Below are 20,075 nucleotides of genomic sequence, written 5' to 3'. Positions count from 1 at the left end.
AAATGTTAGTTTCATTCACAATTACAAACACAGGCACGCATCAGCTCCAAAGAGGGGAAACTTGATGACAGTGAGGTTTAATTTTCAGGTAAACAATAGAAGGTGAAGAGGTTGCAGAGAATGAAGAGGCAGGTTTCAGGAGATTGCCCTGAAGTCATGCTATTTTACAGATGGTAGCACTCTTGGCAGGCTTCTCCTCATGCTGCCAACCTTTTTCTTTCCTCATTTTCTTTCTCTTTTCCTCTGTTTTTCTATGAGTGTGTGTGTGTGTGAGAGAGTGTGTGTTGTCTCCATTCTCCATCCCTCCCTGGGGCTGGCAGCAGTGTCTGGGCACTCGTTTCACTGCTGGCCCTGAACCCAGCAGGATGTGGAGATCAGTGCTTAAGAGTGTGTGTATGTGTGTGTGAATGCATATGTGTGTGTGTGTGTGTGCGCGGGCATGTGCTTCTGTTCTTCTTTTTTTCTCCCCTCCTTTTTCTGATTTTGCGTCTTGGCTGACTTTTTTACCTCTCGAAGAATTTGGAAAGGCTGTGAGATTTTTTCTCCTGCATGACTTTCAGCAGCGCTCGCTCGCTCATTCTCTCTCTCCCCCTCTCTCACTCTCTCGCTCTCTGTGTGTTACTCTGGTGCTCTCTCGCTCCCTCTCACCCTGCGTCTGCTGTGGCTCCTCGCTAATAGATTTCATATGTTGCTGCAGTTGACATCAGTCTTAAACTATTTTACATGTGATCTGCGATATTTCCTTAGGAAATCTGTCAGATATTTATTAAAGGCTGATAAAATAAACCACTCTTGTTGTCGTTTTACCTTTTCTATCTTGTCCTTTTCACGCTCCCTCCTTCTGTATTGTGTCATGTACACTGTTGTCCTGCTTTCAGAAGCTGACGTGATTCTATTATTATTATTACTCATGATTTTAAAATAGACTTTTTTTCAAGAGACAATTTCCTTCCATTCATGAGAAATGCTGCGGGTCAGACAGCACACAGGTTGGGTCTGTGTGGGCCGCTGGGGGTCTTCCCCTACCTCTGTCTCCTTGTCACATTGACTTTTTTTTGTTTTCACTTCTCTTTAAGGGCCTGTGTCCACCAAGTGCTTTTTGTGCTGGCAGCACTAATTGACCTCAATTTCAGAGAGCTTATCACCAGTGCTTGCTGTTACTATAGGTAACAGTACTTCCACTTCCCTTGGTAGTGTCTGTTCCATCTGTTTTGAATCCCTCTGAAAGCTGAAATATTTGCAGTCAACAACATTTTACAAAGAGAATGTAAAAACAATGGAAAGGATTTGTGTTCTCGTATCAGCAGCAGCTGTAGGCATGAAAATTGAACCCTCTAAAAAAGAGCTTTTTCTCTGCTGTTCTTGTTGACAAAGGTGATATCAAAAGTCCTGCCCCTTCTTGATTTTGATTGGTCAGTTAAGGAGAAATGACAGTTGCATTCCAAAAGCAGATGCCAGGGACTTTTTTGTGTATAGGATGCTAAACCCTGAAAAAACTGAACTCATTGATTTTGTGAGCAACACTAGCACAAACAATGCAGTTGGTGGACACAGGCCCTTATCCTCAGAATATACAGTTTGTCCCATTTTCATCACCCACTAAGCAAAATGAGGGTGTCCACACATATTTTTCAATATTCTCAATTTTGGTCTCATGGTTAAGTCATGCACCCCATGTACAGAGGCTAGCTCTTAAGCAGACGGCCTGGTCGATTCCCTTTCATGCATGTCCATCCCAACTCCCTATTCTAGTTTCCTGCTCTGTACATAATTCTATCCTTAATAAATACAGGTATAAAAAATCCCCTAAAAATCTAACTTACAAAAAGAAGCTACATTTGGATTATTCAAACATAAGATGCAAAAGCTTTTGCCTTCATTTTTGCACGATTTTAATAATTCAGCATGAATTGATGGTTTCCTTGAAAATGTTGTGGTCATGCTACAATTTAAAATTAAGTTGCGTGGGTTTGAACGATACTCAAAGTTTGCAATGACTGAAGTTTGTTTGCTAAATTATACAAACAAAGAGCTGGCGTGTTCAATTCAGAATCTTCCCAAAGTCGAGGCTAACTCAAAGAGAAAACTAAGTTTGAAAGCATAAAGCATCCATTAATTTATTTCCTTTTTCTCTTTATCCAGCAGCTCATGTCCTCAAGCTGATAGAGCCAAGCTGTCATCCTCTCTCCCCATCCCTGAATCCTCCACCCTCCAGTCCATCCCATACGTTACCTTACAGCACTTGTGCCAGACGAACCAGCATGCCTGGAGTTGTCTCTGCACGCAGCCAGAGCAACACACTACCTTATAAAGACAGGTATTCACACTTAGCATAAAGCACCGCTGCACAGTGTAAAAATGTGACAGACAGTGCTGCAAGGATACAAGTTTTGAACAGAGGCCATGCTGTGAATATGCATGGTGATGGCTAATGTTAGCGACACCACCATTCTGTTCATGTTTCAGCATCTGCACGGCATGTTTACTGAATGTGGAGATGAGTCTGCTGTGATGACACAGTTTCAGGCTTTAATATACGTTGTTTGGGTTTCTTTATTCCTTCCTGTGAGAAAAAAACTATAATTATTGTTCTGAGGTTGACTATCTCCTTCCAAGATCTCCTGTGTGAAGATTTGATTTGAAGAGATAAGAGTTTTGGCGATCAGTCCGACACTTTCATTTTAGACTTATTGCTCTGAGAATAGAGTTGAAAGTCTGTATGTAATATATCAGTGTTGCCGTTTGTTTTCTCTCTCTGTCATTGCCCGGAACAGCAGTGATGGAAAACAAACACATCAGCACTTGGCATTCTGAACCCTTAAATTGCCCTCCCTCCCTCTCTCTCTTTTTCTCTTTCTCTTTCATCCCTCTCCCAACAGTACACTCACTCGCTTCTTTCTGGGGTCCCCTGGCTGTAGTACCCATAATTCACCCTGAGACACCAACACCCACACCATGCTCTCACTAACCTTTATAGAGCGGCCAAGAGAGAGGGAGAGACAGGGCAAATACTTTCTCTGCCTCTCTCTGGGCCTCAGGCTGGAAAACAAAAGGAGAAGGAAGATGGACTGGAGGGAGTGGGACCCGGTCTACTCTGGGCACTGGAGACGGAAACTGAAGACAGATGATTTTGGGCGGAAAAGGGCAGAGGGAGCAATGCCAAGGAAGTGAGGGTTAAGGTTGCAGAGATGGTGTGATAGAGGGAGAAAGAGAGGGAGAGGCAGATGTAGAGAGATAGCCGTGGCAGAGGGTGCCTGCATGTCTCCACAATCATCTATGTGTCTGTCTGTCTGTGGTAAATTTATGTGTTTGTTTGTGTCGTCCTCTTCAACTCAGTCACTTCCGTAATGCATCCCATATTTTATGCCGTCACCAGCAAGAGTTCGCTGGCTCACTATGATATTTAAAGCTTCACTCTCTTCCCTCTCTCCATACTGTTGTCAATATACACAGCCTACCATAACCCCTAATCCCATTGACTTCTATAGAGGCAACATTTGCTTTCAAACACAGTAATTACAGAAAAATGTGATGCCTCAACTTTTGGTTTGGGGTTCTGACGGCAGTTTGAGGCCATTGCTGGAATTTGGATGAGCTTCATGGCCCTGGTCATATCCAGGTATACTTTGCGCTGTGCAATTATGTGGTTTTATTTGTTTGGTGTAAACACTCTTGTATCATGAAGATAACACTCTTGAGCGGCTGTTGAAAGGAAGCCAGCAGCCAGCTGGATGGTAGAGGCTCTGACGAAATAAACAGAGACACTAAATCACAAAATCCTCCAAAGACAGGATTGACTTTTAAATTGTTTTCTCGGCCTGCTCTCCAGGCGGAGTGGGCGACTTTACTCAGGCCTAAAAGAACAAGTACACTGACTGAAAATTAACCATTAGCATGAATTCATTGAAGTAATTCTTTGTCTCAGCAAGACTTACACTACTGCAACAAAACAGTTTAAATTCACTCAATCATTATAAACCTGCTGAGCAGTGTAGCCAGATCAAGCTACTAACATTCTTCCATAAAGCACAACTTTTCACTCTTATGCTCCTCTCTTATATGTATTAAAATGTCAAAAACTATTTTGCTAGTTTCGGAAAAAAGGCAAGCTAACTAGCTCCTGGCTGCAGCTTTACTTTGATCATAAAGTTTCAAACAGTTTATCGATATCTTCGTTTCAAACATGCAAACAGTCACTATTAAAGTGTAAGTAAGTTCATTTGGGAGGTGCGTCTAGATATTTCTTGTTTTACCTTGTTTAGCGGCTTGTTCCATGCTATAGGAAGCAAACTACAACTTAGCTACAGCTTTGAGTGAATGGAATGTTTTAAAAGATTTGTTGGTATCTTTATGTTAAATACGTACATTAATTAAAGTAAAAACAAAAGAAGAGCAATGAAACTTAGCTTTATCCGCAGTTTATGGCATCAAATATATATGCATATGCTTTTCAGCAAATTTTACATTTTTGGCAGTTAGCATTTTGCTCAATTCATCCAGCGACTTGGTTGACATGTTTGCAGCTGCTGTTAAAACACATGAAAAGCCTTCACAAACACATCCTAGTTTCAATTTTTTTAGTTTGATATCAAAATAAAGTTATTAGATATGGCTTTAATGAAAAACTAAAGCTGTTTGCCTGAGAGAAGGAAGTCATCAGCTGACAGGGTCACCTTTTAAACCAATACACCAGCAGAATTCGTGGCTGCAAGCTATTAAACATGTTGACTTTATCCATCTTTGGTTCAATTTGGTTTTCACTGCAAATGAATATTGCAGAACTGCTGAAACTCTGAACTAATGCCACTGTGTGTGTGGGTGGTTTTGAACTTCTAATCTCACTCCTTGCAAAAAAAAAAAAAAAGCAGAATTGTGAACACATATGAAAATGAACTGACTAAAATAGGAGGAGCAAGATAAGATTTTTCAAAATTAGGTCAAGGGTCCCTTTATGGTTGATAAAGCATTGCCTACATGCAGGAATATTTAGTGCCTCGCAACAAACATTTGCCCTGACCTCCTAAAATATGTTTATCTGGCTGTGGATCTACATCAGGGAACAAACATTTCAGAACTAGCAGCAAATATTACTCATGAGAATAAGCAGTCCTCAGAAACTGTTGCTGCAGACACAACAGATTGCGAAAGCACCAGGAAACTGATTGATGGGAAACTAGTGTATGTCTTAAGTTCATTTAAAGGAGGTGATCGCTCTACATGAGGGAGGCTGGCTGTGGTTAGAGGCCTCTGACTTTTGTTCCACCTCAGGGTGACTGATCGCTGTGTACGGGCACGGCTTTATCAGAATTACTGAGTGCTGCATAACAAAGGGAGTGTTGGGAGAATGGGTAAGCACTGTATTGTTGTAAATGAGTGTGACTGAGAGGTTAGATACCATATGGCAATGAAGTCATCTGGCCGGGCCCTTCTCTGGAAGCCCCACCCGAGCCCCGGCGAGAGACACAGGGCGCTGAGGCTGAAGAGAAAACAACTTCTAATCGATTATGATAACCACCATCTAAATCAAATCCCCTCCACTCTCCCTCCGCCCATGCTGCACCCCCCCTCCTCCTCCTCCTTCTCCTCCTCTCCTTCACCTCCATCCTTCTCTCATTTATTCCACCACACCCCAGGGTATTCTGCTTTCTTGGCAGAACACCGGAGCAAGCCACCTGCAACCCCCCTTCTTTTCTTAATCACACATATTCACACACACATGAATGCACATCATACACACACGAAAAGGCAATTCTCTCAATCAGTCTGACACACAAGACAAAGCTCACAGACATTGCAACATGCATTATGTCTATGTGTGTGTGTGTGTGTGTGTGTGTGTGTGTGTGTGTGTGTGTGTGTGTAGGTGTGTTTGTGTATGTGTGTATGTGTATATGTGTGTGCGTGCGTGTGCATGCACTTTCCTCTTGAGAGGCTCTTAACTTTATTCCAAGATGTGGAGTTGTACACGTGTATAGTTTTTATCAGCACATCAGAGCGACGCTACATACTACAAGTTTTCCTGTTTAAAAAATTCCCCTCCCTCAAGCAGATAACTCGAAGGACACATATTCAACACAAACAAACAAGTGCAGCAGCGACTTCTGACAAGACCAAACACCTAAATCAACCCTAAAGCATATGACAACATCAACCTGACAGACAAAAAAGGATTTTCCATCATAAAGTAGCTCTTTTGTCTCGGTGGCTATCCTCTGATCTATTTGCTATTTCCTTTTTCTCAAATCTATAGCGTTAACCATGTTTACTTTTACATGTCGTCACACATTCTCTCTGTTCTCTCTCACTGTCATCATACTTTTAAACCTGTTGGAAATTTAAACTCAGCCCTTAACTCATCAATTCCTTCAGAGAACCTAACGCAATCATACTAATATCCACATAAGCAGGTACTGTGTATGACGCAGGAGACACAAAGTGGATTTCAACTTAATTCAGCTTAACTTTATTTAAATAGCCATTTTCATACACAAAAGCATGCAGCCCAGAGTGCTTCACACAGGAGCAAAGGCCCAACAATAAAAATAGAAGTTGACACCAGTACATAAAATAATGACAGGCAACAATAGGGAAGAAGATAATGATACAATCATGTTAAAAAACAAAAACAAAAAATCCATCTAGCAAAAAAATTACAAAATACACAGAAAAATTAAAATGTGTGTATTAGAATGATAAAATAATGATAAAAATGTTGAAATTACTTTAAATGTAAAGCCAGATGAGAAAGATAAGTCTTTAATTTCCTTTAAAAAATACAAAGAGTTCACCATCTTGACATCCAGAGACAACAGCCCACTCCCTATACATCATCCTGCTTAACATGGCTACTTAATTATATTAATTATTATTATTATTATTAATAATAAATCAATACATTTACACCAAATATCCACTGTTTTCATCCAATTCTTGTTTTTTTCCACCGTAAACAAACCCATGTCAAATTGACCAGACTTCTTTCTACCCTTCTTTTTTTATGTGCCTAAAGTTAGTCTGCCAGATTCTGATTCAAGCGGCATGCCTAGCAGCTGCCTGTTCTTCATTGAAATGGTCTTCTATCAAGAAACAACAGCCCATTACTACGAACTGTTGCCATAATGACCAATCAGAATCAAGTATTTAACACAGCTTAGTAATAAACTATGATAAGTACCATGCCACAGCTGCATTGGTTCCCCTCCGCTGTGCCTGTGATGAATGTGCAAATCCCTGTATGGCCCAAGTTAGAATAAAAGGGAATATTACATTTTCCAGGTTTGAAATGTTTAAATTCCATGCTGTCATCTCATGCAGGACCTGTATCTCTGCCTAGACAGCCTCGTGAAAGGGTCACGTTGATTTGCTGTGGGTCATGAGAATAAATTGACTGAATTAGATAAAAGCCAAGGCAGAGTGTCAAAGCTGAGTGGGCTTTGGATGGGCTGCTGGCTCTGTGCAGTGTGCATAGCACAGTGTCGCAGATCACAGGGCTAACACGTCTGTGTTTGACTGATTATAAACCAGCGGTGACTGCACAGTCTCACTGCTCCTTTTACTGCTGGGGACAGACTCGTGAGTTGGTGCGTGGGCTCATTTAGCGGAGTTCTGGCTCATCCTCGTCTGATAGGGCGCTCAGGTTAGAGGAGATGTTAACGAAAGACAGAGGTCATTGTGTATACTCATCTGAAGTGTGTGTCTGAGCACGCATGGATGAGGACTCAAGTTAAACAGTTTGTGGTTAATCCTGGATGGGTGTTTGCTGTCAGAGCAGGTGGGGCTTGATTTGTGCACGTTATGTGTGTGAGTGTGTGTGTGTGCGTAGGGTGCTGTTGTTGTTTCTCTGACTAAATGATAAAGTTTTTACCTTAATTTGTCTCACTCTGGATTATTATTGAGTTTACCTGAATGTTAAACTGATCAAATTATATCCATTATTTGAAAGGTTGGCGCGTAGTGATGGAGAATTGGCTTCCATGTGTGCAGTTTTTCAAACTTCTCAGCATTTTAACTCCTATCCACATTTTGATTCAACTTTAATATTTCTGTCCTCTTCTCCATTTTTTCAACTGTTGCTTTATTAGCTGCACAACACTTCCCACTGTGTTCTGAACAGCTGACAGAACAAAAGTTGAGTGACTTTTACATAAAATGGCAAGGAATTCAGTTTGCTTTGTTTAGCTGGATTGTTTAAACATTTGCTATTAAAAATATATATTTTTTGAAATACAAGATATGTCAGTTTGTGTTGACTGAACAACCCCCAAGCAGCCAAAAAAATCAAGTAATTTATTATGCACTTCAAGACTTAAGTCAAAATTACAAGGATAAATCTGCAAAACAATTTCATAGGTTAAGTGGAACTGCTGAGCAAAACGTTTTAATTCAATTTCAAGAATAAAGTCCATTGTTGATAAGTGGCGACGTCACACTTACAGTATAACTGTTCCTGGATAGATTTGATATTTCTTCTCGGCATTGTTGTCCATCGATCTTACAATTCAGCACATTTCTGTAGATTGAGCAGCTGGCTCAGAAATAGCATCCCCATCCTCTGTTTGCTAACAGTACTACGTGCAGTGAATCACATCAGCAGAGGGAGATGAACTGAGCACAGACTGTCTATTCCTACTTCCTGATTCCGTGTATTATGCATCGTAACTAGCATATGTTTACAGATTAGCCAATAGCTTCATGCTAACATCAGGGACCTTTATCAAAGTTTTGTTTTCAGTTATTTAAGAATGAAACTGAAATTATAAACTTTGGTCATCTCTTCTTGCCTTTCCCATCACATGAAGTTTGTAAAAAAATAGAAATGAAGATTCTTTAAAGACTGATCTGTTAAAAACAGTGATGGACCCAGCACTGCAGCGTATTGAAAATACAATACATTGTAGCAGCTTTGAACCGGAAACAGGGGAAGTGTTAAGTAACCACTGAGCAACCGTTGACTTGTTTCTCATACTTGTTTCTCCACTTTTTGCTTGAGATGTTGACTTTATTCTCCACATCTCGACTTTTTTCTCAGAGTGCATAATGAAAAAAAGTCTTCCCCCTCTCATTATTTTTATTATCCCTGGCCCTAAAACTCTTCTGTAGTCCAGTCAGTGATTAATTAATTGGCTAAAATAATTTTCTAGTTAAGGGCTCAGCAGGATTAAACTGTGGCAGTTGCTCCACTTCCTGGTATCATTTCATTTGTAGATTGAATCATCTAAAACCAAATTTAACATCTCTATCCAGACTTAAAAACTCAGCAGCAGGGAAACTTAAGCTCCTGCAGACTTAAACTTTGTCATTTGTCTTCGGTCCTGAACCGCAGAGTTAAAGGATTGTTTCATCACTGCGTACTGACTATCTTCCCCTGGAGGTTTGGATCCACATACAGTGTGGCCAGAGGGCAGAGGGGCTCTGTGGGCTCTGAGGAGGGGGAGCACATTTCATCACTCACTGTGCTCTTTAGCTCTGCGTCCCATAGGCCAGAGAGGGAATGTAATGAAATGGCTGCAGCTCACATCAGAGTGGAGGAGAGTTGGAGCACAAGACTGTACCACAGTGAGAGTCCAGCATTCCTGTTGAAGCATCTGCTAAGGACATCCAGACTGGGCCAGAGTCCGAACCCAAGGCCTTCCGAGTGGCTTCATTCAGGGAAATCTGGAGGAGATTTCCCTGATCGGAATGCTGGGCCTGGCATCCTCTCCCTGAGTCGTGTTTGTTCTGATTGGTAGTCTGTAGCAGGGCTGCTTTTTAATATGTTACAGAGAGTAAGTATGTGAGGATGGATCTGTGATCATGAGAGCTGTTTTAGAAGCTCGATGCTCGCTCTGTGAACTGGAGCAGTTGCAACCGCAGAAAAACCACATGAGACCAGAAGTAGTGACGCAAGACGCACGCCGGAGCAAAGCCTGGGAAAGTGTGTCACTGAAAGTGCAGCAGTGCATCTTACATCCTCTTTGTGTCTGTTGTGCACTCTAATAAAACATTGGGACATTTCCATTTAAAAGTGTCAGCAAGTTACATGGCTGGTGTGGTAAAGGAGTGATCCCTGCAGTTAAACAGGTCACATCTTTCGCTTTCTTTTATATCACTGTACATTAACCAGTAAATGCACTATATAAAACATGTGTTTTTAGAGCTTGACGCATTATAACACCTTTCTGCATTATGTTATGCTCCCAAAATCCCCAAACTTGCCTACAGGATGATGTAATTCTGGACTTTTTTTTTTATCAAAAGCAGGAGGCTGTAACCACAAAAACACTGGAATTTAAGGCAGCTGAATAATTGCTTAAGTTGTTAGATGATTCAAGTAAAGACCCGGGATTAGCCATGTAAGTCAAGCAGCACAGAAAACACTTAAATGAGCTGTAAAAGACTTGTTGGATTAAACAGTTAATTGACATCTTTAACATTAATGTACTGATTCTGTAGTGAATTAAACAGGTGTTTTATGCATAGAGTAAAATAGCAGACACAGCAGACCTCTGGTGGGTTATCTTTGGAAGGCCGAAATAACTGAGTCAACATTGGCACGGGAAAGATCTGGAAACCACGAAATCTGGTAAACTGTACGTTATCAGCCCTGTCAAGTGTGTGCCAGAAACAGGGAGTTTTAGGTGTTTTCACACTGTTCAGAGAACACACCTCTTAAATTCAGCCTCCGTACACTGAATGAATTTCCTTAAATGTAGTTCAGTCCACACATCTTTATTTGACATGCAGAAGTTTCAGGAGTGATGGGATGATATTTAGCCAGAGCCTGCAGGTGGATGCTTGAGAGGTAGCGATACAGAGAGTTTGAGCACCATACTGGTGCAGGGCTGTGGCGGCAATGACAGAGCACTGGGAAAGACTGTAAACCTTGCAGGAATTAGATTGCTGAATTATAGGATGTGTGATCTTGAGAACAACACATCAAAAGTGAAATCAGAACAGCTCTAATTGTAGGTCTCACTTTAGACTGCTAGGTGCAAAGACCTTAATAACTGACAGTGTGTTTATTTGAACGTGTGAATTGCCTTAGTCTCTTAGTAGAGTATGTTTCGCGTGTTTACAGTTGGTTTATTAATGGCGAAGATATTTTAAGGAGTGAGAAGAAACCTTTGTGTGAGCGTTACATACTGTATGAGTCGACTGTAGTGTAACTTACCAGATCCTGCATTATGCAACTTGGTATGACTGGAACTTAGTGAGGGCAGCATGAATCAGATGGGCTATCTGAGGAAATGCTCAAGTTACATCAAACCTAAGCTATAAAATGTAAAGTAGTTAAAGACACATAAAAAAAAGGCTGAAAATTCTGTCAAATCTGACGTCATGAAAATCTGCAGCAGACTGAGACATGTTTATCAAACTTAGCTCCATCAGGGGTTAAATTAGGGAAAGGTTGCAATTGGATCTAACCCATATCTAGAAGCACAATTAGATTTGGTGAGTTGATGAAAGTCTGCAGCTCCAGAAGTTAACAAAAATGAAACAACAATATAGTTAAGAGCAGTGATTAAAGTATTGTCAAGTTGTGAAACGGTATAATAGCAGGACCGGAGGTTATGATGATAATCTGCTAGGAAGTGAGATTGAGTGAAACATGTTTTAAGCTACCACATGACTCTGTTGGTGTTTCTTTGGACATTCTGGTTTCACAAACACTGCAGTTTTGTCAAACATTCAAAAAGCTACCAATCTTGGTTACATCTCAGTTTCGTACATTCCTCATCCTGAAAATCTTTTTGATCAGGTCTGAAATGTTGCTCAACAGAGAGTTTCTCTGTGGTTAATCAAAGTTAAGAAGCTAAATTAAGAATATAAAAGCAGGTTTTTTTAAACCTTGTTGGAAAAATCAATACAGAAGTGTGTGTGAGGTTTTGTGTGAGAGTGTGTGGTATGTTTATCAGTGTGTGAGGGCATGGGTGTGTGTTTGCCTGTGAGAGGCCCAGTGAGTGGGAGAGTCGGGCTCTGCTGGGACTCACAGCTGCTTCATGGTGCTGTTCCAGGAAGAGCTGCTGGACTTGTTAGTGTTTACTGGCAGCCAGTGTGTGTATGTGTGTATATCTTTGAATCGATGTGTAAGGCTGGGTGTTGGTCCACTCTTGTTTGGCCGTCATGCTCTACCCCTCAAACTCCTCTTCTTTTTCTTCTGAAATTTGCATCAAAATTAGTCCATGGCACTCAGCCATGACACATGATACCAAGCAGTGGAGGCTGAAGTGCGATTCTGTCTGATGGTGGAGCTTAAAAACTGGGCATGGATGATCTGTGGGCAGCTAACACAGCTTCAGGTGCCATTTGGGTGAATTTTTCAGATTATAATGCTTAAGCATGCAACACAATATCAAGCTAGATTCAATTAAACTTTGTTTAAACTGTATTTTTCCACTTATTGTTCAAGTCAAAGTGTGGAGTCATCCATAGAGCAGCACATAGACAGGGATTTTATGTCTTGCTCAAGGACACGTCAGTGCAGTGGATGCTTGCCTGGAAAAAAGATTTGAACTGTTGTCTCTCATACCAGGTCAGCTCTTGCCAGACAGTGAACTAAAAAAAATAAAGAGAATATTTCAGATTGATTCACAGGATGAACACAGCCAAACAGAGTCTAAGCAATGTCAGACCGTCTAACAAACAGGATCACTGACAGGTCTTTACATTGCCAAGTCAGCCCCATATATATAAATTACAATGTCACAGTTTCATTTAGTAGATGCATTTGTCCAAAGCGACACAAGCAAGGGTCTAGACTGAATGGAACAACGAGTGTAAGTGCCACAAACTGCTTTAAGTGACATGGGACACAGATGCCAACAGCACAGAGGCAACACACAGGGTGTATCGAAGCTGATTTGTGACCTTTTCATTTTATCATCAACAACAGCAATGCCACCAATATCCTCATTGTCATCAACATCATCACTAGCAATCAATATCATTCAGTGCTGAGGTGTTCTTAAAAGAGATGGGTCTATTACCTTTCATCGGAGGTTGAAAGGGACTTCACAGATCAAATGGAGTTGATTCATGAATCCATCATAATTCATAATTCCTTCCACCAGAGGACTACAGAGGATAGGAGTCTTGCTAGTGACTTGGGGCCCTGTTGTGATGGGAGGATCAGGTGCCTTTCTTTGGCAGAGCGTACCAGGCAGGAGAGAGTAGACCTGGATGAAGGAGTCCAGGTGTGTGCAGGGGCGTGTCCAGAGGGGTGGCATGGGCCCCCCTTAAAATCTGATTGACCACCCCAGGTGCCACCCCCAAAATCCTAAAGTTAGATTGGCTGTTTGCCTTTTCAGAGGCTGCTAGCACTTTTTTGTGCTTTCATTGATGACTTTAAACAACCATCATCTTTTTGAGTCATCAGAGGATTAAGCTTACATGATTAATACGTGGGTTTGTGGTTGTGATACTTTGTTAAGTAGAAAAAATAAACACGAGAATATAATATCTTTGTGATAATTTAATGTTAGCAGGTAACAGAAATAATTAGTGGTGACAGAGAGGGTAAATAAATGACAATTATTCATGGGGGAAAAGACAAATTCATAAGTCAGCGCCCCAGTTCGGCCGCCCCATTCAAAACAGTCTGGACCCGGCCCTGGGTAGACGTTTATGTGACTATTTTTGTTGCAAACAGCAACTGGGAGCCAGTGGAGAGAAATCATCAGTGGAGTAGCTGATTCATTTTTGAGTTAGTTGAAGACCAGTCGCGCTGCTGCGTTCAGGATCATCTTCAGGGTTTGAACGTACATGCATGGAGGTCTGCTTGAAAGAAATTGCAGCAAATAGTGTAAGGTAATTAATCAAAACACCTCACTTTGATATTCAATTCAATTCAGCAGCACCACAAAGTACATCCTTCGAAGGGACCTAGAAGTTGCATTAGCACCTTTGTAAAACAGTTTATTCATAATTCTTTCAACAAAAAAACATGACATCCCAATAACAGGATATTACAGTACCAAAGTTTTTTTACTGGTTATGAAAAGGACTACAATTTACAGTGAGGTCTCTAATGACATACAAAAACAAAAAGACCATTTGCAAAAACATTGACGTTTTCTATATTATAATTTACAATGCCTGAAATCACTACAAGGGGGTTAGTCGCTAAAATAAAACACAAACAGAAAATTCCTCACAGGAGCTTTACGATCATTTATTTCACATTTCTGATCCAAAGCTTTATATTTAAAAAACAAAATGTTCAGCCCTTTGTCACAGTATTTTTTATGGCTGCACCTTACAATCAAATAGAAATATGTCCTCTATATACCTTTCCTCCAAAATTCAGCATGACATAAAGTATTTAGTGTGTGTTGGATCGTAAATGCAATTTGAAACACAGTTTTACAACATTAAATTCCATAATCCATCCCCTGGACAGTGGGGCTGACACAGTTAAGCCCCACTGTAGTCCTCAGTCAGTACAGAAGCATGAGATTCTTCTGTAACAGCAGCTGATTTATAGTAGGAATAAAATCAAAAACACGAAACTACAAACTTGTCCTTTTTCCAAGCCTAATTCTACCTACAGTTTATCACAGTGACAGCAGCAGAGTAAATATTACACTGAATATATGTCCAGAGGAGAAGAGCTGTGAATCTGTCAGGACACTGTTAGTCCCCTCGGTTACTCCTCAGCCTCTCATGGGTCTTGTCACACTCTGAAAGGACGGGGGAACAGACTAAACATGGAGAGACTGGCCTTTCTCCTCACTAAGCTCAGAGGTGTCTGGACCAGGTGTAGATAGATTGCCTTGAAGGGTGCCTTGTCTGTGTGTGTATGTGTGTGTGTGTGTGTGTCAGCGCATGTGTGTGTGACTGCTCTCCTACAGGTGAAGTTGAGGGGAACTTGATGCCTACAACAGGATGTGATGTAAAGAGAGTCCAGTGTGACAGAGGGGGTTTGCCACTGCGTTGGTTCTCGTGGAATGTTGAATGTTTCTCTTCACTTATCGTCCTTGTTTTCACTTGGTTTCGTATTTAAAGGAATTTCCCCTGAAAACTCTCTGCCTGACAGAAAAACCACAAGATGTGTGTGTGTGTGATAGAGCCTCTTCGTGTTTAAATGGGTATGTGGTTATTCACTAGTGTGTATGTGGGGGTGTTTTGTTTTTTCTATACTTTGGAGGTCCTTATCAAGATAGAAAAAGAAGGGAACTCCAACACTGGTCTACTTGTTTTTAGGTTAGAGTTTGACCTAATTAGACAGTATGTTTTTATTAATGTGTTTTATTCTTCAAGTGTCAACCCCAAGGCAGCCAAATCTTACATTAGCAATTTAGATGACAAGGACAACAAAAAAATAAACATCGAAATGAAAGCGAAAGTAAAACCTGAAGCAGCTGAACAGTTTAAAACTGAGAGGAGTTTAGTGTCACTCTGTGAAAAAAAAGAACATATCAGACAATTAAAAACTGAGATAAGTAGAAATCAGTGCGGGCAATTAGAAACATAAGAGAAAACGGAAGCTAAACAAGTTCAAGTCAGTCAACCGTGGATAATCAGAAAAGCAACTGAGAAAAAACAAGGCAGAAATACAGGAACTCATCTGGTGTAAATGGGAGTTTTCCTAAGAAGTGGTTAGTAGTTCAAACGAAATTTAACAGAAGTGATTCTGTAAAAAGGACCGTACTGACACAAACATCTGTGCAAATGTTCAGTGTGTATGTGTGTGTGAATTGGGGGGGTATATGAGGTAGAGATTACGTGGAGATAAGAGCAGCCAAAATGGCCTCAGGAGTCCAGCTTGGACCTTCGTGAGCGAGAGGAAATAGGTCCAGAGGCCAGACTCAGCTGTGTATATATTCTGCAGGGATCTGAAAGTGGCCGTGTACCCATCCTCCCCTGCCTCCCCTCTCCTGCTCCCTCCCTCCCTCTCCTCCCTCCCTCCCTCTCCTCCTTTAGCTCTGTTGGCCAGCGCCGCTCTGTGCGTCTCAGGGCAGATTTCTCCCACAGTTGGGAGTGCTGGGTTGTGTGGCGGCCTGTTTATACTGGAGCGTGGACTTCCTAGTGGCAGCCTGCACCTATCTAAACATCCCCCCGGCCGCTGCTCTGTGTTCCCGGCCTCGCACAGTCCCCCCCAACCCCAAACCCCCCACCTTCCCTTCTCCTCCACCGGCTTCATCTCCACCCGGCTCACTCTGCTCTCTCTCACACCCTCTCGCTGCTCTATCAGCCCTTCACTGCACGTCTTCTCATCATCCCTTCTCACTGTCCATCTTTCCTTCTCTCTCTCTGACACGCTCTTTCTCTTCTTCATTTCTTCTTCCTGCTTCCAGCTTTCTCTTTTGACTCTTTCTTCCTCTGCTGTTTTTTCTCATGGTTCAGTTTGTTTTGCGCTTTAACCCTTGGCTTGGTCTTGCTGTAAAAAAGAGTATAGGCACGATGTATTGAATGAAGGAGGGATTGTAAAAACAGACTTTTTACATTGTTTAGGATTTTAATATCATTTTATTGCTAGCTTGTGTAAAGTTTTCCAAATTGATATTTTCTTTATGCAGGTTTTATCATTAAGCCTGTCATGGTCAAATACATTTTACTACATGCAGGAAAAAAAGCATGTACTGATTTCACGGAACAGACATCGTCAGTGAGTGTTTAAGTAGTTCAATTACAAATATGCTCCCACATACAGGCGCACAATGCGGATGCTGAGGTTTAGCTGGTAAAACGTTTACCATATTAATTATCTTGGCACTGAACAATAAGCTTGGAGCCAATGTTAACAGGGAAGTCTCAGTTGTTTTCAGGTATTTGGTGTAAATCTAAAATGTTGGACAAAAGTTGAAGGACCACAAAAGTTACGATGACATGGTTAAAATAACCATTATCTATCCGGTTGAAAGTGGGGACGTCACACCTCCCCATAAATCTGTTCCTGGGTCCAAGCTGCTACTGCGTATTAATTCTCAATATGTAAACGCATTGCTGTGTTCCTCACTGTTTTTAACAGATCATTGTTTTGATACTGTTTTCCATGTGATGAGAAGGAGAGGAAGAGATGGCTTAAGTTGATCACTTCAGTTTTATTCTTGAAGAACTGAAAAAGAAACTTCTTTTAAGTTTACTTCAAGAGACAGTATCTGAAATGAGAGTTTGAAATGCCTGAGATAAATGACAAGTTTTTTGATATGTCAGTCATGTAAAGTTACCACAAAGGCATAAAAGGGACCATGTGAAGCCTGAAACTTAGCGTAATACCCCCTCTTTAACTATCTTGGATGACAGACTCAACAAATTAGCAGATGACATGTTGCTTTTCTGCATGCTTATGTGTTCTGTTATGTAATGTATTGGCTTTTTATTCACAAGTAAACAAACACAAATTCCAGAGGAAAGTAAGTGTTTATGAGCAAAAAATGAAAGGGCGTTGGTACCAAAGACTGGATCACGCATCAGTGGGGACCTAGCAGCAACCTCCAGTCTGGAGAAATGAAGCCAATGCAAAAAATCATTCATTTTAAAGATATTTAAAGCTGCTGTGAGGAACTTTTGATCTATATCAATTTTGTTGCCCCATTGTGGACAAAGTGATACCTCTTATCTCTTGTTCTGTACATGCAAAAGTAGTGTTTTCAACAAAAACCTCACCCTGCTGTCTTTTAACAGTCAGATTTATCACTCAATGTGATTATTTGCCATGAAAACAGCAGAAAAAGGGTGTTTCTAAAGCACCTACCCCCTCTGAGTGGTTTAAGGCATTAAAAATGACAACAGAGAAGGTACCAGTTTTGCTGTTTATGGTTTTGTTTCCTTTGAAGGTCATAAAGAGGCATCAGTGTTGGTTTCAGTCTGTTTCTCAGCTGGTGAAAAACTCCTCATAGTGCCTTTAAGTTACAAGTTCTGCATGATTAGGGCCATGGCTGACTTGACTGACAGGCAGTGTGACGACCCTGCCACCAGGCCACTCTGCGTCTGTGTGTGGTTGCTGGTGTCGGTGTTGCAGGGCGCCTGTCCTGGCTGGGGGTCATTAGCAGGATGAGCTGCACCTGTGTATGTAGCAGACTGGCTGCAAGAGATCTCCTTACTCCCTCATTCTCTCTCTGACTCTTGCTCTGGTTGTGGCTCTCCCTGGCATGGAAAGCACATTCTGGTGACTGGTTACTTCAGCTCCATTCAGTACATACGCTCTGACACACACTCACACATACAGTCAACACTACTGATAACATCTTAAGTTAGACGTAGGGGAGAACGGGGTTGGTTGTCACACTTTTTACTGTTTTGATAATTGCTCATCATTAAAACATCTTCCAGTAGTCATTCCTACATTAAATTGAAGCTTAAGGTGTTGGCTTGAAATGTGTATCCCTCTCATTGAATTTCCCTCAACCAACCCCATCACAGGGATGGTTGTCACACACTATGGGGTTGGTTGTCACAATGGTATTTTAATGGGAAAAATCTTTTAAAAAAGGCAAGAAGGCAGAACTAAATTTGAAAGTTTGAATGTTAAATTGCACTGACAAGTGATAGGTCTACATAACTTAATGCATTTTAACATAAATGCGCAAGGAACATGAACATGAAACACATCTTTAGGCCAGCCTATATAACAACATAAAGAACAAAACAAATAGGCTAAACAATAATGGCCTACTCAACTAGGCTACATGCAGTCACTGTCTGAGTTACAGTGATGGCAAATGTAGGGTCTGCGCACTCCAACTCATTTCACCATGCATGATTTTGCCAACATAGGGGCTGGTTGTTACATGTGACAACCAACCCCAAAGAGAATGTGACAACCAACCCCAACTGGAACAACCATCTAACAACTACTTAGCTAGCTAATAAAATCTAAACTATAGCTTTCCCCTCACACTTTGTAAGGGTACCACTTGTTTTGTTATAAACCCATCGTGTAAAAGCCTAGAAGAAAAATACTGAGGAGCTGAATATTTACATTTTGACATAAACAACACAAAAAGTCCTCTCACCTCAAGTTCAGCTGTCTTACTCCAGGGAAGACTATGTAGGTGAGCGCTATTTAGCCTCATTTTAGGTCTAACGAAAGTTAGGATGAGTCAGCATTTCCAATATTGCGACCACCTTGGATCGGCTTCAAAGCTCCACTTCAGAAACTTAAGGGTGATATCAATGAGACTATCATGTTTTATACATTCTATGGTTGTGACGTCAGACTTAATAAACGAATAGAATAATTTGCAGAATCCAAGTGACAAAGAGCTTCACAATAGCAGCAAAGTAAAACAGTGAAACCATAAAAGCATTAAAAATGTTCTTAAAAAGTAGACATCCATGTAGCTATAGGTCAAACATAGAAGATACGTTTGTCAGTGTGCCAAAAATTATGCTTCTATTTTTGTTTAAAAGACCACATCATTATAAAAGAACACACAGGTTACAGGTTGATCGCCTATCTCACATGAATTGTTGACCTGTTACCGGAACTACTCTCAGTTTCACCCACACACACAGGCACGTCCTTACGTCAGACGTGTAACACACCTCCCTGTTGTTTGTTTATTTGTCTGATTTTCAGCCCCTGTCCCAAAGAGCAGCAGCAGGATATCTGGTATAACACAATAGCAGGGTCTGTTCCCCAGGGAGCTCCCACTGCTCTGCGCTGTAAGAGAATTGGAGCATCCAGTTTAGCATTATCCCTTTCGTCAAGGGAACACTCTGCAACACTTGCCTTGAAGCAAGCTGAGAAAACTGCATCATGGAGTGTTTATGCGTAAAGACAACTGGTTTCATTCCCACTCTCTCCACATTCTGAACTGGCGAGTCCCTATCTTAGTCATGGTTTTACATGGCTGAAGAATGAGCGGCCTCAGGGGATCCCCTCAGCCCCTGTTGGGCTGTTTGCTTGGTGTGAGCAGTGATGATTGAATGATTTGTTCTTGTGTAGTTAGTCCGAGGTGAAGTATGTTGGACAAGCAATGACTGTGAAGTCTCAGGGGACATGTGTGCGTGTTCATGTTTTCACCCTGAGTGAAGAATGTGTGCGCAAAGTGTGGGCGAATTTGGGAGTGTGAAGTATGGAGGTCCAGCGAGAGCAGGGCCAGAGAAAGTTCCAGTGAAAGCGCGCCCTCGCTGACAGATGAATTGCTCTA

The 20,075-nt window shown here is 41.3% G+C and overlaps 1 long non-coding RNA gene across 3 annotated transcripts in view; it reads left to right on the top strand.

The window, feature by feature from the left end:
- The window catches only part of LOC117825475, a 90,206-nt gene that overhangs the window by 2,633 nt on the left and 67,498 nt on the right, over positions 1-20,075 (top strand). For all 3 annotated transcript variants that reach the window (XR_004633851.1, XR_004633849.1, XR_004633850.1), the window contains one exon: positions 2,143-2,317. This is a non-coding gene — a long non-coding RNA (uncharacterized LOC117825475). The remainder of the gene's footprint in view (positions 1-2,142; positions 2,318-20,075) is intronic.

This window comes from Notolabrus celidotus, chromosome 14 (assembly GCF_009762535.1).
Source record: "Notolabrus celidotus isolate fNotCel1 chromosome 14, fNotCel1.pri, whole genome shotgun sequence".
In the NCBI taxonomy this organism is placed as follows: Eukaryota; Metazoa; Chordata; class Actinopteri; order Labriformes; family Labridae; genus Notolabrus; species Notolabrus celidotus.
Note: the sequence above shows the minus strand (reverse complement) of the source record. Positions and strands in the feature narration are given on the sequence as shown.